Raw genomic sequence first — 14,802 nt, forward strand, 5'->3', positions numbered from 1 at the left:
TTCAGGATGTATGCAGGCTACCTTTTTGTTATATAAGAAGAAAGAGTACAGCATCTGGCTATCTCCCAAATGTTACTCTGGATTATTTCAGCAGTCCCATCTCACTCTCATCAAACACCTGTTTCATTACATAACCATCTATCATCACAACCTGTCTTCTAGATTTCTAAGAAAAATCAAAAACTTTCTGAGTCTACTACCTGTAACCTGCTAAACTTTCAATACTCAGCAGCAGAGATGGTTGTACTTACCAACATCTGACCTCTCAAATCCACTTCTTTTGTTTCATTTAATGAAATTGGTGCCACTCATTAAAAAAAAAACATCATGAATGCTTCAGGAACTGAGACGCTCCACATTTCAAAATGTGAATTTGTTTGCACGTCCAAGGTGATATCCTTTGTGCTGCACAACAATGCTCGTGCAGCTTGCTTTGCATACTACATCTGGAGAAGATATACATTTTAGGAATGAAGCCCTTGATGGGAAATTCTTCAATGATGTCCCTATGGAATCTCAAGGGCGGCTTGTTGTTTAAATTTAGGAACAAAGCTAGATTTATCATTAGCGAAAACCAAGTTTGTTGGTTATGGAAGGCAAGACTTGGCACGCTTTCATTCTCTTAGTTGATTAATTGTGTGTCATTAGTTGATGAGGTGGTTACAAACTGTGCTGGTGAAGGTGAACTGTTTACTCCTTTCCATGAAGAGCTTAGTCTGTGTTGCAGCAGACAAGTTTCCAGGGATGGACTTTTGAGGGCCATCTTCGGTGCACTTTCAGCATCTTTTAGGTAACACGGCTTCGGTTTCCAGTTTAAAATGCGACTCTGGTGGGACTCGAACCCACAACCTTTGAATGTCTACATTTCACTAGAAGTCCAATGCACTATCCATTGCGCCACAGAGCCGAGCTTGCACTGACTGTTTTTGCCAGGCACCTTCAAATGAAAAATATCTGCTTTTACCCATTTGTTCGTGGCATTTCAGGATGTATGCAGGCTACCTTTTTGTTATATAAGAAGAAAGAGTACAGCATCTGGCTATCTCCCAAATGTTACTCTGGATTATTTCATCAGTCCCATCTCACTCTCATCAAACACCTGTTTCATTACATAACAAGCTATCATCACAACCCATCTTCTAGATTTCTAAGAAAAATCAAAAACTTTCTGAGTCTACTACCTGTAACCTGCTAAACTTTCAATACTCAGCAGCAGAGATGGTTGTACTTACCAACATCTGACCTCTCAAATCCACTTCTTTTGTTTCACTTAATGAAATTGGTGCCACTCATTAAAAAAAACCCATCATGAATGCTTTAGGAACTGAGACGCTCCACATTTCAAAATGTGAATTTGTTTGCACGTCCAAGGTGATATCCTTTGTGCTGCACAACAACGCTCATGCAGCTTGCTTTGCATACTACATCTGGAGAAGATATACATTTTAGGAATGAAGCCCTTGATGGGATATTCTTCAACGATGTCCCTATGAAATCTCAAGGGCGGCTTGTTGTTTAAATTTAGGAACAAAGCTAGATTTATCATTAGCGAAAACCAAGTTTGTTGGTTATGGATGGCAACACTTGGCACGCTCTCATTCTCTTAGTTGATTAATTGTGGGTCATTAGTTGATGAGGTGGTTACAAACTGTGCTGGTGAAGGTGAACTGTTTACTCCTTTCCATGAAGAGCTTAGTCTGTGTTGCAGCAGACAAGTTTCCAGGGATGGACTTTGGAGGGCCATCTTCGGTGCACTTTCAGCATCTTTTAGGTAACACGGCTTCGGTTTCCAGTTTAAAATGCGACTCTGGTGGAACTCGAACCCACAACCTTTGAATGCCTACTTTTCACTAGAAGTCCAATGCGCTATCCATTGCGCCACAGAGCCGAGCTTGCACTGACTGTTTTTGCCAGGCACCTTCAAATGAAAAATATCTGCTTTTACCCATTTGTTCGTGGCATTTCAGGATGTATGCAGGCTACCTTTTTGTTATATAAGAAGAAAGAGTACAGCATCTGGCTATCTCCCAAATGTTACTCTGGATTATTTCAGCAGTCCCATCTCACTCTCATCAAACACCTGTTTCATTACATAACAAGCTATCATCACAACCTGTCTTCTAGATTTCTAAGAAAAATCAAAAATTTTCTGAGTCTACTACCTGTAACCTGCTAAACTTTCAATACTCAGCAGCAGAGATGGTTGTACTTACCAACATCTGACCTCTCAAATCCACTTCTTTTGTTTCATTTAATGAAATTGGTGCCACTCATTAAAAAAAACCCATCATGAATGCTTCAGGAACTGAGACGCTCCACATTTCAAAATGTGAATTTGTTTGCACGTCCAAGGTGATATCCTTTGTGCTGCACAACAATGCTCGTGCAGCTTGCTTTGCATACTACATCTGGAGAAGATTTACATTTTAGGAATGAAGCCCTTGATGGGAAATTCTTCAATGATGTCCCTATGGAATCTCAAGGGCGGCTTGTTGTTTAAATTTAGGAACAAAGCTAGATTTATCATTAGCGAAAACCAAGTTTGTTGGTTATGGAAGGCAAGACTTGGCACGCATTCATTCTCTTAGTTTTTGTTATATAAGAAGAAAGAGTACAGCATCTGGCTATCTCCCAAATGTTACTCTGGATTATTTCAGCAGTCCCATCTCACTCTCATCAAACACCTGTTTCATTACATAACAAGCTATCATCACAACCCGTCTTCTAGATTTCTAAGAAAAATCAAAAACTTTCTGAATCTACTACCTGTAACCTGCTAAACTTTCAATACTCAGCAGCAGAGATGGTTGTACTTACCAACATCTGACCTCTCAAATCCACTTCTTTTGTTTCATTTAATGAAATTGGTGCCACTCATTAAAAAAACCCATCATGAATGCTTCAGGAGCTGAGACGCTCCACATTTCAAAATGTGAATTTGTTTGCACGTCCAAGGTGATATCCTTTGTGCTGCACAACAATGCTCATGCAGCTTGCTTTGCATACTACATCTGGAGAAGATATACATTTTAGGAATGAAGCCCTTGATGGGATATTCTTCAATGATGTCCCTATGAAATCTCAAGGGCGGCTTGTTGTTTAAATTTAGGAACAAAGCTAGATTTATCATTAGCGAAAACCAAGTTTGTTGGTTATGGATGGCAACACTTGGCACGTTCTCATTCTCTTAGTTGATTAATTGTGGGTCATTAGTTGATGAGGTGGTTACAAACTGTGCTGGTGAAGGTGAACTGTTTACTCCTTTCCATGAAGAGCTTAGTCTGTGTTGCAGCAGACAAGTTTCCAGGGATGGACTTTTGAGGGCCATCTTCGGTGCACTTTCAGCATCTTTTAGGTAACACGGCTTCGGTTTCCAGTTTAAAATGCGACTCTGGTGGGACTCGAACCCACAGCCTTTGAATGCCTACATTTCACTAGAAGTCCAATGCGCTATCCATTGCGCCACAGAGCCGAGCTTGCACTGACTGTTTTTGCCAGGCACCTTCAAATGAAAAATATCTGCTTTTACCCATTTGTTCGTGGCATTTCAGAATGTATGCAGGCTACCTTTTTGTTATATAAGAAGAAAGAGTACAGCATCTGGCTATCTCCCAAATGTTACTCTGGATTATTTCAGCAGTCCCATCTCACTCTCATCAAACACCTGTTTCATTACATAACAAGCTATCATCACAACCCGTCTTCTAGATTTCTAAGAAAAATCAAAAACTTTCTGAATCTACTACCTGTAACCTGCTAAACTTTCAATACTCAGCAGCAGAGATGGTTGTACTTACCAACATCTGACCTCTCAAATCCACTTCTTTTGTTTCATTTAATGAAATTGGTGCCACTCATTAAAAAAAAACCATCATGAATGCTTCAGGAACTGAGACGCTCCACATTTCAAAATGTGAATTTGTTTGCACGTCCAAGGTGATATCCTTTGTGCTGCACAACAATGCTCATGCAGCTTGCTTTGCATACTACATCTGGAGAAGATATACATTTTAGGAATGAAGCCCTTGATGGGATATTCTTCAATGATGTCCCTATGAAATCTCAAGGGCGGCTTGTTGTTTAAATTTAGGAACAAAGCTAGATTTATCATTAGCGAAAACCAAGTTTGTTGGTTATGGATGGCAACACTTGGCACGCTTTCATTCTCTTAGTTGATTAATTGTGTGTCATTAGTTGATGAGGTGGTTACAAACTGTGCTGGTGAAGGTGAACTGTTTACTCCTTTCCATGAAGAGCTTAGTCTGTGTTGCAGCAGACAAGTTTCCAGGGATGGACTTTTGAGGGCCATCTTCGGTGCACTTTCAGCATCTTTTAGGTAACACGGCTTCCGTTTCCAGTTTAAAATGTGACTCTGGTGGGACTCGAACCCACAACCTTTGAATGCCTACATTTCTCTAGAAGTCCAATGCGCTATCCATTGCGCCACAGAGCCGAGCTTGCACTGACTGTTTTTGCCAGGCACCTTCAAATGAAAAATATCTGCTTTTACCCATTTGTTCGTGGCATTTCAGGATGTATGCAGGCTACCTTTTTGTTATATAAGAAGAAAGAGTACAGCATCTGGCTATCTCCCAAATGTTACTCTGGATTATTTCAGCAGTCCCATCTCACTCTCATCAAACACCTGTTTCATTACATAACCATCTATCATCACAACCTGTCTTCTAGATTTCTAAGAAAAATCGAAAACTTTCTGAGTCTACTACCTGTAACCTGCTAAACTTTCAATACTCAGCAGCAGAGATGGTTGTACTTACCAACATCTGACCTCTCAAATCCACTTCTTTTGTTTCATTTAATGAAATTGGTGCCACTCATTAAAAAAAAAACATCATGAATGCTTCAGGAACTGAGACGCTCCACATTTCAAAATGTGAATTTGTTTGCACGTCCAAGGTGATATCCTTTGTGCTGCACAACAATGCTCGTGCAGCTTGCTTTGCATACTACATCTGGAGAAGATATACATTTTAGGAATGAAGCCCTTGATGGGAAATTCTTCAATGATGTCCCTATGGAATCTCAAGGGTGGCTTGTTGTTTAAATTTAGGAACAAAGCTAGATTTATCATTAGCGAAAACCAAGTTTGTTGGTTATGGAAGGCAAGACTTGGCACGCTTTCATTCTCTTAGTTGATTAATTGTGTGTCATTAGTTGATGAGGTGGTTACAAACTGTGCTGGTGAAGGTGAACTGTTTACTCCTTTCCATGAAGAGCTTAGTCTGTGTTGCAGCAGACAAGTTTCCAGGGATGGACTTTTGAGGGCCATCTTCGGTGCACTTTCAGCATCTTTTAGGTAACACGGCTTCGGTTTCCAGTTTAAAATGCGACTCTGGTGGGACTCGAACCCACAACCTTTGAATGTCTACATTTCACTAGAAGTCCAATGCACTATCCATTGCGCCACAGAGCCGAGCTTGCACTGACTGTTTTTGATAGGCACCTTCAAATGAAAAATATCTGCTCTTACCCATTTGTTCGTGGCATTTCAGGATGTATGCAGGCTACCTTTTTGTTATATAAGAAGAAAGAGTACAGCATCTGGCTATCTCCCAAATGTTACTCTGGATTATTTCATCAGTCCCATCTCACTCTCATCAAACACCTGTTTCATTACATAACAAGCTATCATCACAACCCATCTTCTAGATTTCTAAGAAAAATCAAAAACTTTCTGAGTCTACTACCTGTAACCTGCTAAACTTTCAATACTCAGCAGCAGAGATGGTTGTACTTACCAACATCTGACCTCTCAAATCCACTTCTTTTGTTTCACTTAATGAAATTGGTGCCACTCATTAAAAAAAACCCATCATGAATGCTTTAGGAACTGAGACGCTCCACATTTCAAAATGTGAATTTGTTTGCACGTCCAAGGTGATATCCTTTGTGCTGCACAACAACGCTCATGCAGCTTGCTTTGCATACTACATCTGGAGCAGATATACATTTTAGGAATGAAGCCCTTGATGGGAAATTCTTCAATGATGTCCCTATGGAATCTCAAGGGTGGCTTGTTGTTTAAATTTAGGAACAAAGCTAGATTTATCATTAGCGAAAACCAAGTTTGTTGGTTATGGAAGGCAAGACTTGGCACGCATTCATTCTCTTAGTTTTTGTTATATAAGAAGAAAGAGTACAGCATCTGGCTATCTCCCAAATGTTACTCTGGATTATTTCAGCAGTCCCATCTCACTCTCATCAAACACCTGTTTCATTACATAACAAGCTATCATCACAACCCGTCTTCTAGATTTCTAAGAAAAATCAAAAACTTTCTGAATCTACTACCTGTAACCTGCTAAACTTTCAATACTCAGCAGCAGAGATGGTTGTACTTACCAACATCTGACCTCTCAAATCCACTTCTTTTGTTTCATTTAATGAAATTGGTGCCACTCATTAAAAAAACCCATCATGAATGCTTCAGGAACTGAGACGCTCCACATTTCAAAATGTGAATTTGTTTGCACGTCCAAGGTGATATCCTTTGTGCTGCACAACAATGCTCATGCAGCTTGCTTTGCATACTACATCTGGAGAAGATATACATTTTAGGAATGAAGCCCTTGATGGGATATTCTTCAATGATGTCCCTATGAAATCTCAAGGGCGGCTTGTTGTTTAAATTTAGGAACAAAGCTAGATTTATCATTAGCGAAAACCAAGTTTGTTGGTTATGGATGGCAACACTTGGCACGCTCTCATTCTCTTAGTTGATTAATTGTGGGTCATTAGTTGATGAGGTGGTTACAAACTGTGCTGGTGAAGGTGAACTGTTTACTCCTTTCCATGAAGAGCTTAGTCTGTGTTGCAGCAGACAAGTTTCCAGGGATGGACTTTGGAGGGCCATCTTCGGTGCACTTTCAGCATCTTTTAGGTAACACGGCTTCGGTTTCCAGTTTAAAATGCGACTCTGGTGGGACTCGAACCCACAGCCTTTGAATGCCTACATTTCACTAGAAGTCCAATGCGCTATCCATTGCGCCACAGAGCCGAGCTTGCACTGACTGTTTTTGCCAGGCACCTTCAAATGAAAAATATCTGCTTTTACCCATTTGTTCGTGGCATTTCAGAATGTATGCAGGCTACCTTTTTGTTATATAAGAAGAAAGAGTACAGCATCTGGCTATCTCCCAAATGTTACTCTGGATTATTTCAGCAGTCCCATCTCACTCTCATCAAACACCTGTTTCATTACATAACAAGCTATCATCACAACCCGTCTTCTAGATTTCTAAGAAAAATCAAAAACTTTCTGAATCTACTACCTGTAACCTGCTAAACTTTCAATACTCAGCAGCAGAGATGGTTGTACTTACCAACATCTGACCTCTCAAATCCACTTCTTTTGTTTCATTTAATGAAATTGGTGCCACTCATTAAAAAAAAACCATCATGAATGCTTCAGGAACTGAGACGCTCCACATTTCAAAATGTGAATTTGTTTGCACGTCCAAGGTGATATCCTTTGTGCTGCACAACAATGCTCATGCAGCTTGCTTTGCATACTACATCTGGAGAAGATATACATTTTAGGAATGAAGCCCTTGATGGGATATTCTTCAATGATGTCCCTATGAAATCTCAAGGGCGGCTTGTTGTTTAAATTTAGGAACAAAGCTAGATTTATCATTAGCGAAAACCAAGTTTGTTGGTTATGGATGGCAACACTTGGCACGCTTTCATTCTCTTAGTTGATTAATTGTGTGTCATTAGTTGATGAGGTGGTTACAAACTGTGCTGGTGAAGGTGAACTGTTTACTCCTTTCCATGAAGAGCTTAGTCTGTGTTGCAGCAGACAAGTTTCCAGGGATGGACTTTTGAGGGCCATCTTCGGTGCACTTTCAGCATCTTTTAGGTAACACGGCTTCCGTTTCCAGTTTAAAATGTGACTCTAGTGGGACTCGAACCCACAACCTTTGAATGCCTACATTTCTCTAGAAGTCCAATGCGCTATCCATTGCGCCACAGAGCCGAGCTTGCACTGACTGTTTTTGCCAGGCACCTTCAAATGAAAAATATCTGCTTTTACCCATTTGTTCGTGGCATTTCAGGATGTATGCAGGCTACCTTTTTGTTATATAAGAAGAAAGAGTACAGCATCTGGCTATCTCCCAAATGTTACTCTGGATTATTTCAGCAGTCCCATCTCACTCTCATCAAACACCTGTTTCATTACATAACAAGCTATCATCAGTCTTCTACCTGTAACCTGCTAAACTTTCAATACTCAGCAGCAGAGATGGTTGTACTTACCAACATCTGACCTCTCAAATCCACAACCTGTCTTCTAGATTTCTAAGAAAAATCAAAAACTTTCTGAGTCTACTACCTGTAACCTGCTAAACTTTCAATACTCAGCAGCAGAGATGGTTGTACTTACCAACATCTGACCTCTCAAATCCACTTCTTTTGTTTCATTTAATGAAATTGGTGCCACTCATTAAAAAATACCCATCATGAATGCTTCAGGAACTGAGACGCTCCACATTTCAAAATGTGAATTTGTTTGCACGTCCAAGGTGATATTCTTTGTGCTGCACAACAATGCTCATGCAGCTTGCTTTGCATACTACATCTGGAGAAGATATACATTTTAGGAATGAAGCCCTTGATGGGATATTCTTCAATGATGTCCCTATGAAATCTCAAGGGCGGCTTGTTGTTTAAATTTAGGAACAAAGCTAGATTTATCATTAGCGAAAACCAAGTTTGTTGGTTATGGATGGCAACACTTGGCACGCTTTCATTCTCTTAGTTGATTAATTGTGTGTCATTAGTTGATGAGGTGGTTACAAACTGTGCTGGTGAAGGTGAACTGTTTACTCCTTTCCATGAAGAGCTTAGTCTGTGTTGCAGCAGACAAGTTTCCAGGGATGGACTTTTGAGGGCCATCTTCGGTGCACTTTCAGCATCTTTTAGGTAACACGGCTTCCGTTTCCAGTTTAAAATGTGACTCTGGTGGGACTCGAACCCACAACCTTTGAATGCCTACATTTCTCTAGAAGTCCAATGCGCTATCCATTGCGCCACAGAGCCGAGCTTGCACTGACTGTTTTTGCCAGGCACCTTCAAATGAAAAATATCTGCTTTTACCCATTTGTTCGTGGCATTTCAGGATGTATGCAGGCTACCTTTTTGTTATATAAGAAGAAAGAGTACAGCATCTGGCTATCTCCCAAATGTTACTCTGGATTATTTCAGCAGTCCCATCTCACTCTCATCAAACACCTGTTTCATTACATAACAAGCTATCATCAGTCTTCTACCTGTAACCTGCTAAATTTTCAATACTCAGCAGCAGAGATGGTTGTACTTACCAACATCTGACCTCTCAAATCCACTTCTTTTGTTTCATTTAATGAAATTGGTGCCACTCATTAAAAAAAACCCATCATGAATGCTTTAGGAACTGAGACGCTCCACATTTCAAAATGTGAATTTGTTTGCACTTCCAAGGTGATATCCTTTGTGCTGCACAACAATGCTCATGCAGCTTGCTTTGCATACTACATCTGGAGAAGATATACATTTTAGGAATGAAGCCCTTGATGGGATATTCTTCAATGATGTCCCTATGGAATCTCAAGGGCGGCTTGTTGTTTAAATTTAGGAACAAAGCTAGATTTATCATTAGCGAAAACCAAGTTTGTTGGTTATGGAAGGCAATACTTGGCACGCTTTCATTCTCTTAGTTTTTGTTATATAAGAAGAAAGAGTACAGCATCTGGCTATCTCCCAAATGTTACTCTGGATTATTTCAGCAGTCCCATCTCACTCTCATCAAACACCTGTTTTATTACATAACAAGCTATCATCACAACCCGTCTTCTAGATTTCTAAGAAAAATCAAAAACTTTCTGAATCTACTACCTGTAACCTGCTAAACTTTCAATACTCAGCAGCAGAGATGGTTGTACTTACCAACATCTGACCTCTCAAATCCACTTCTTTTGTTTCATTTAATGAAATTGGTGCCACTCATTAAAAAAAACCATCATGAATGCTTCAGGAACTGAGACGCTCCACATTTCAAAATGTGAATTTGTTTGCACGTCCAAGGTGATATCCTTTGTGCTGCACAACAATGCTCATGCAGCTTGCTTTGCATACTACATCTGGAGAAGATATACATTTTAGGAATGAAGCCCTTGATGGGATATTCTTCAATGATGTCCCTATGAAATCTCAAGGGCGGCTTGTTGTTTAAATTTAGGAACAAAGCTAGATTTATCATTAGCGAAAACCAAGTTTGTTGGTAATGGATGGCAACACTTGGCACACTCTCATTCTCTTAGTTGATTAATTGTGGGTCATTAGTTGATGAGGTGGTTACAAACTGTGCTGGTGAAGGTGAACTGTTTACTCCTTTCCATGAAAAGCTTAGTCTGTGTTGCAGCAGACAAGTTTCCAGGGATGGACTTTTGAGGGCCATCTTCGGTGCACTTTCAGCATCTTTTAGGTAACACGGCTTCGGTTTCCAGTTTAAAATGCAACGCTGGTGGGACTTGAACCCACAACCTTTGAATGCCTACATTTCACTAGAAGTCCAATGCGCTATCCATTGTGCCACAGAGCCAAGCTTGCACTGCCAGTTTTTGCCAGGCACCTTCAAATGAAAAATATCTGCTTTTACCCATTTGTTCGTGGCATTTCAGGATGTATGCAGGCTACCTTTTTGTTATATAAGAAGAAAGAGTACAGCATCTGGCTATCTCCCAAATGTTACTCTGGATTATTTCAGCAGTCCCATCTCACTCTCATCAAACACCTGTTTCATTACATAACAAGCTATCATCAGTCTTCTACCTGTAACCTGCTAAACTTTCAATACTCAGCAGCAGAGATGGTTGTACTTACCAACATCTGACCTCTCAAATCCACTTCTTTTGTTTCATTTAATGAAATTGGTGCCACTCATTAAAAAAAACCCATCATGAATGCTTTAGGAACTGAGACGCTCCACATTTCAAAATGTGAATTTGTTTGCACGTCCAAGGTGATATCCTTTGTGCTGCACAACAATGCTCATGCAGCTTGCTTTGCATACTACATCTGGAGAAGATATACATTTTAGGAATGAAGCCCTTGATGGGATATTCTTCAATGATGTCCCTATGGAATCTCAAGGGCGGCTTGTTGTTTAAATTTAGGAACACAGCTAGATTTATCATTAGCGAAAACCAAGTTTGTTGGTTATGGAAGGCAAGACTTGGCACGCTTTCATTCTCTTAGTTTTTGTTATATAAGAAGAAAGAGTACAGCATCTGGCTATCTCCCAAATGTTACTCTGGATTATTTCAGCAGTCCCATCTCACTCTCATCAAACACCTGTTTCATTACATAACAAGCTATCATCACAACCCGTCTTCTAGATTTCTAAGAAAAATCAAAAACTTTCTGAATCTACTACCTGTAACCTGCTAAACTTTCAATACCCAGCAGCAGAGATGGTTGTACTTACCAACGTCTGACCTCTCAAATCCACTTCTTTTGTTTCATTTAATGAAATTGGTGCCACTCATTAAAAAAAAAACATCATGAATGCTTCAGGAACTGAGACGCTCCACATTTCAAAATGTGAATTTGTTTGCACGTCCAAGGTGATATCCTTTGTGCTGCACAACAATGCTCATGCAGCTTGCTTTGCATACTACATCTGGAGAAGATATACATTTTAGGAATGAAGCCCTTGATGGGATATTCTTCAATGATGTCCCTATGAAATCTCAAGGGCGGCTTGTTGTTTAAATTTAGGAACAAAGCTAGATTTATCATTAGCGAAAACCAAGTTTGTTGGTTATGGATGGCAACACTTGGCACGCTCTCATTCTCTTAGTTGATTAATTGTGGGTCATTAGTTGATGAGGTGGTTACAAACTGTGCTGGTGAAGGTGAACTGTTTACTCCTTTCCATGAAGAGCTTAGTCTGTGTTGCAGCAGACAAGTTTCCAGGGATGGACTTTTGAGGGCCATCTTCGGTGCACTTTCAGCATCTTTTAGGTAACACGGCTTCGGTTTCCAGTTTAAAATGCAACGCTGGTGGGACTTGAACCCACAACCTTTGAATGCCTACATTTCACTAGAAGTCCAATGCGCTATCCATTGTGCCACAGAGCCAAGCTTGCACTGCCAGTTTTTGCCAGGCACCTTCAAATGAAAAATATCTGCTTTTACCCATTTGTTCGTGGCATTTCAGGATGTATGCAGGCTACCTTTTTGTTATATAAGAAGAAAGAGTACAGCATCTGGCTATCTCCCAAATGTTACTCTGGATTATTTCAGCAGTCCCATCTCACTCTCATCAAACACCTGTTTCATTACATAACAAGCTATCATCAGTCTTCTACCTGTAACCTGCTAAACTTTCAATACTCAGCAGCAGAGATGGTTGTACTTACCAACATCTGACCTCTCAAATCCACTTCTTTTGTTTCATTTAATGAAATTGGTGCCACTCATTAAAAAAAAACCCATCATGAATGCTTTAGGAACTGAGACGCTCCACATTTCAAAATGTGAATTTGTTTGCACGTCCAAGGTGATATCCTTTGTGCTGCACAACAATGCTCATGCAGCTTGCTTTGCATACTACATCTGGAGAAGATATACATTTTAGGAATGAAGCCCTTGATGGGATATTCTTCAATGATGTCCCTATGGAATCTCAAGGGCGGCTTGTTGTTTAAATTTAGGAACAAAGCTAGATTTATCATTAGCGAAAACCAAGTTTGTTGGTTATGGAAGGCAAGACTTGGCACGCTTTCATTCTCTTAGTTTTTGTTATATAAGAAGAAAGAGTACAGCATCTGGCTATCTCCCAAATGTTACTCTGGATTATTTCAGCAGTCCCATCTCACTCTCATCAAACACCTGTTTCATTACATAACAAGCTATCATCACAACCCGTCTTCTAGATTTCTAAGAAAAATCAAAAACTTTCTGAATCTACTACCTGTAACCTGCTAAACTTTCAATACCCAGCAGCAGAGATGGTTGTACTTACCAACGTCTGACCTCTCAAATCCACTTCTTTTGTTTCATTTAATGAAATTGGTGCCACTCATTAAAAAAAAAACATCATGAATGCTTCAGGAACTGAGACGCTCCACATTTCAAAATGTGAATTTGTTTGCACGTCCAAGGTGATATCCTTTGTGCTGCACAACAATGCTCATGCAGCTTGCTTTGCATACTACATCTGGAGAAGATATACATTTTAGGAATGAAGCCCTTGATGGGATATTCTTCAATGATGTCCCTATGAAATCTCAAGGGCGGCTTGTTGTTTAAATTTAGGAACAAAGCTAGATTTATCATTAGCGAAAACCAAGTTTGTTGGTTATGGATGGCAACACTTGGCACGCTCTCATTCTCTTAGTTGATTAATTGTGGGTCATTAGTTGATGAGGTGGTTACAAACTGTGCTGGTGAAGGTGAACTGTTTACTCCTTTCCATGAAGAGCTTAGTCTGTGTTGCAGCAGACAAGTTTCCAGGGATGGACTTTTGAGGGCCATCTTCGGTGCACTTTCAGCATCTTTTAGGTAACACGGCTTCGGTTTCCAGTTTAAAATGCGACTCTGGTGGGACTCGAACCCACAGCCTTTGAATGCCTACATTTCACTAGAAGTCCAATGCGCTATCCATTGCGCCACAGAGCCGAGCTTGCACTGACTGTTTTTGCCAGGCACCTTCAAATGAAAAATATCTGCTTTTACCCATTTGTTCGTGGCATTTCAGAATGTATGCAGGCTACCTTTTTGTTATATAAGAAGAAAGAGTACAGCATCTGGCTATCTCCCAAATGTTACTCTGGATTATTTCAGCAGTCCCATCTCACTCTCATCAAACACCTGTTTCATTACATAACAAGCTATCATCACAACCCGTCTTCTAGATTTCTAAGAAAAATCAAAAACTTTCTGAATCTACTACCTGTAACCTGCTAAACTTTCAATACCCAGCAGCAGAGATGGTTGTACTTACCAACGTCTGACCTCTCAAATCCACTTCTTTTGTTTCATTTAATGAAATTGGTGCCACTCATTAAAAAAAAAAACATCATGAATGCTTCAGGAACTGAGACGCTCCACATTTCAAAATGTGAATTTGTTTGCACGTCCAAGGTGATATCCTTTGTGCTGCACAACAATGCTCATGCAGCTTGCTTTGCATACTACATCTGGAGAAGATATACATTTTAGGAATGAAGCCCTTGATGGGATATTCTTCAATGATGTCCCTATGAAATCTCAAGGGCGGCTTGTTGTTTAAATTTAGGAACAAAGCTAGATTTATCATTAGCGAAAACCAAGTTTGTTGGTTATGGATGGCAACACTTGGCACGCTCTCATTCTCTTAGTTGATTAATTGTGGGTCATTAGTTGATGAGGTGGTTACAAACTGTGCTGGTGAAGGTGAACTGTTTACTCCTTTCCATGAAGAGCTTAGTCTGTGTTGCAGCAGACAAGTTTCCAGGGATGGACTTTTGAGGGCCATCTTCGGTGCACTTTCAGCATCTTTTAGGTAACACGGCTTCGGTTTCCAGTTTAAAATGCAACGCTGGTGGGACTTGAACCCACAACCTTTGAATGCCTACATTTCACTAGAAGTCCAATGCGCTATCCATTGTGCCACAGAGCCAAGCTTGCACTGCCAGTTTTTGCCAGGCACCTTCAAATGAAAAATATCTGCTTTTACCCATTTGTTCGTGGCATTTCAGGATGTATGCAGGCTACCTTTTTGTTATATAAGAAGAAAGAGTACAGCATCTGGCT

General features: G+C 40.1%; 9 non-coding genes across 9 annotated transcripts; all 9 read right to left on the reverse strand.

Moving 5' to 3' along the window:
- Positions 1 to 821: 821 nt before the first annotated feature.
- Positions 822 to 907, reverse strand: TRNAR-UCU (transfer RNA arginine (anticodon UCU)). Its single transcript is given in 2 exon segments — positions 822 to 857; positions 871 to 907. It is a non-coding gene; the product is annotated as a tRNA-Arg (tRNA).
- Positions 908 to 1,802: 895 nt separating this feature from the next.
- On the reverse strand, positions 1,803 to 1,888 carry TRNAR-UCU (transfer RNA arginine (anticodon UCU)). Its single transcript is given in 2 exon segments — positions 1,803 to 1,838; positions 1,852 to 1,888. It is a non-coding gene; the product is annotated as a tRNA-Arg (tRNA).
- Positions 1,889 to 3,386: 1,498 nt separating this feature from the next.
- Positions 3,387 to 3,472, reverse strand: TRNAR-UCU (transfer RNA arginine (anticodon UCU)). Its single transcript is given in 2 exon segments — positions 3,387 to 3,422; positions 3,436 to 3,472. It is a non-coding gene; the product is annotated as a tRNA-Arg (tRNA).
- Positions 3,473 to 4,367: 895 nt separating this feature from the next.
- On the reverse strand, positions 4,368 to 4,453 carry TRNAR-UCU (transfer RNA arginine (anticodon UCU)). The gene is given in 2 exon segments: positions 4,368 to 4,403; positions 4,417 to 4,453. It is a non-coding gene; the product is annotated as a tRNA-Arg (tRNA).
- An 895-nt stretch (positions 4,454 to 5,348) lies between these two features.
- On the reverse strand, positions 5,349 to 5,434 carry TRNAR-UCU (transfer RNA arginine (anticodon UCU)). The gene is given in 2 exon segments: positions 5,349 to 5,384; positions 5,398 to 5,434. It is a non-coding gene; the product is annotated as a tRNA-Arg (tRNA).
- Positions 5,435 to 6,932: 1,498 nt separating this feature from the next.
- On the reverse strand, positions 6,933 to 7,018 carry TRNAR-UCU (transfer RNA arginine (anticodon UCU)). The gene is given in 2 exon segments: positions 6,933 to 6,968; positions 6,982 to 7,018. It is a non-coding gene; the product is annotated as a tRNA-Arg (tRNA).
- Positions 7,019 to 7,913: 895 nt separating this feature from the next.
- On the reverse strand, positions 7,914 to 7,999 carry TRNAR-UCU (transfer RNA arginine (anticodon UCU)). Its single transcript is given in 2 exon segments — positions 7,914 to 7,949; positions 7,963 to 7,999. It is a non-coding gene; the product is annotated as a tRNA-Arg (tRNA).
- A 978-nt stretch (positions 8,000 to 8,977) lies between these two features.
- Positions 8,978 to 9,063, reverse strand: TRNAR-UCU (transfer RNA arginine (anticodon UCU)). The gene is given in 2 exon segments: positions 8,978 to 9,013; positions 9,027 to 9,063. It is a non-coding gene; the product is annotated as a tRNA-Arg (tRNA).
- Positions 9,064 to 13,600: 4,537 nt separating this feature from the next.
- Positions 13,601 to 13,686, reverse strand: TRNAR-UCU (transfer RNA arginine (anticodon UCU)). The gene is given in 2 exon segments: positions 13,601 to 13,636; positions 13,650 to 13,686. It is a non-coding gene; the product is annotated as a tRNA-Arg (tRNA).
- Between the last annotated feature and the right edge of the window lie 1,116 nt (positions 13,687 to 14,802).

The sequence above is a fragment of the Hyperolius riggenbachi genome, chromosome 8 (assembly GCF_040937935.1).
Source record: "Hyperolius riggenbachi isolate aHypRig1 chromosome 8, aHypRig1.pri, whole genome shotgun sequence".
Classification (NCBI taxonomy): Eukaryota; Metazoa; Chordata; class Amphibia; order Anura; family Hyperoliidae; genus Hyperolius; species Hyperolius riggenbachi.